Below are 2,410 nucleotides of genomic sequence, written 5' to 3'. Positions count from 1 at the left end.
CGGGGATGCTGGTCAAGCCACAATGTTACAGAGCCTCAGCGAGAATAATAGTACCAATTGTAAAAGATCAAATACGTTTATGTGCAAAATATATGTAGCATGCTGCCTGCTGGCCTCCAAATGATACTATTATATTAGTTATCTGTAACTCCAAAAAATTACCCCAAAACATTCCAATTCCAAACAACATTCATGATCTCGTAGTTTCTCAGGAATCCAACATGGTGTCGCTGGGTTGAGTTTCCCAACCTCTCAGGAGGATATAATCAAGATGTCCGCTGGGGCTGTCATCAACCCAACACACAGCGAGAGCAGGAGCCACTTCCAAGCTCATTTACATGGCTGTTAGCAGGACTCAGTTCCTTGTGGGTTGTTGGCCAAAAGCCACCCTCAGCTCCTGCCATGTGGACCTCTCCATAGGACGGCTCGCTACACGGCAGCCGGCTTCATTAGATCAAGCAAAGGAAAGAGCAAAAGAGAGAGTGCCAGATGGAAGTCATGGTCTTTTGTATTCTCATAAGTGACAGCCAGTCATTTTTGTTATATTCAGTTCATTGAAATCTAGGCCCAGTCCTCGAGGGGAGAGACTTGCACAAAGGTGTGAGTGCTAGGAGGCAGGGATCATGGGGGGAAGGCTGGGTTAGAGCGGAGTTGCAGTTTTAAATAGGATGGCAGAGTGAGCCTGAGAAGTGACGTCTGAGCCAACAGATGAAGAAGGCTTTCGAGGAACTGTGTTCAGGCACAGGGAACAGAGAGCATCAGGGCTCTTGGTCAGAGGATGCCTGCATGAGGAACAATGCCTCTCTCATCCCTGCACTGATGTCAGAGCAACTAGAATGATGGGGATTAAGCCTTGGGGAGCCAGCCCAGCCTCCCTCAGATCCCTGACCCTTTGGTAGATTTGAACAAAATCGAAATCTCAGAGTGTCTCAAATATTTCCTCACCCCCTGACTAAGTGTATGTAGCTCTAAGCACCTGTACAATAAATTAATATATTCTTGTGGCAGACAGATGCCCCCCGACAAAGACACAAAGATGTCCACCTTCTAAACCCAGAACCCGTGAACATATTATCTTATGTGGCAAAAGGGACTTTGTTCCGGATTATTCGTGTTGTTCCAACATAATCACAAGGGTCTTTACAAGAGGGAGGCAAGGGGGTCAGAGTCAAAGATGTGACAAAGGAGGCAAAGGTCAGAGTGACACAGGGCAACAAGCCAAGGAATTCGGGCAACGTCTAGAAGCCGAAAGAGGGAAGGGATAGATTCTCCCCAAGACCCTCCAGAATATAGCCCTGCCGACTCTTTTACTTTAGCCCCATAGACCCATTTCAAACTTCCAGAACATCTGGAACGTCTGACCTCCAGATCTGCCAGATAATAAACATGTGTTGTTTCAAGCTGCTCAGTTTTTGGTAAGTCATTACAGTGGCGAAAGGAAATCAAGACAATTGCAAAATTATCTTAATAAAGGCACACATAGCACTCACATAGAGCAGGACACTGTTCTAACCCTTTACAAATAACAATTCATTATTTAATCCGCATAAGAATTCCTCAAGGTAGATGCTATCAGTATCCTCAGTGTATAGATGAGGGAATCTAAGCACAGAGGGTTTAAGTAATCTGCCTAGGGTCACACAGCTCCGAGTGGCACAGTCAGGATTTGATTCAAGGTCTTCTGGGTTCAAGGGCAACCCATTTCCGCTCTGATTGAATTTCTTACATTGGCCTTTGTGACCTCAATGCGACCTTTGCCTTTCTCGAGCCTAGATGATCATTGGTGCTCTTACCTCAGGTGGACCCTCTTCTCATGCTGGCCGACCCACGGACGGTGCTCCGAAAGGACCTCAGAACCACTCAAGCGGCCTGGAGACTAATACTTGCTTTCCATTTCTGTGGGAAGCACAGAGGTAAAATGGCAGTCAGTCTCAGGTTTTAATTTTATAAGGGGGCCCATTATTTTTTTATAGAAACACAATTCACATATCATAAAATTCACTCTTTAAAATATACAATTCGTGGGGGTTAGTATATTCACAAGGTTGAGAAGCCATCACCACTAACGAATTTCAGAACATTTTCAGCATCTCCAAAAAGAAATTCCATACCTACAAACCAGAACTCCTCATTTCCCTACCCCCGCCCCCCAGCTCCTGGAAGTACTAATCTACTTCCTTTCTGTATGGATGTGCCTATTCGGGACGCCCAAAATGTGACTTTTTGTGTCCAGCTTCCTTCACGTAGCATGTTTTCAAGGTTCGTCCGTGTTGTAACATGTATCAGGGCTTCATTCTCTTCCGTGCGCCTGAAGAATGTTTCACTGCACAGATACGACACCAATGGGCTCACCAGTTGATTGACGTTGGAGCTCTTTCCACCTTTTGGTAGTTATGAACAGTGGAGCTGT

General features: G+C 45.6%; 1 long non-coding RNA gene across 1 annotated transcript in view; it reads left to right on the top strand.

The window, feature by feature from the left end:
• Positions 1–1,907, top strand: part of LOC144223459 (uncharacterized) — a 171,941-nt gene extending 170,034 nt beyond the window's left edge. Inside the window, exon 4 of the long non-coding RNA XR_013332693.1 lies at positions 1,799–1,907. This is a non-coding gene — a long non-coding RNA (uncharacterized LOC144223459). The remainder of the gene's footprint in view (positions 1–1,798) is intronic.
• The last annotated feature ends 503 nt before the right edge of the window (positions 1,908–2,410 follow it).

This window comes from Crocuta crocuta, unplaced genomic scaffold, assembly GCF_008692635.1.
Source record: "Crocuta crocuta isolate KB4526 unplaced genomic scaffold, BGI_CrCroc_1.0 scaffold61, whole genome shotgun sequence".
Lineage (NCBI taxonomy): Eukaryota > Metazoa > Chordata > Mammalia > Carnivora > Hyaenidae > Crocuta > Crocuta crocuta.
This window is presented reverse-complemented; position numbering and strand designations above follow the sequence as displayed.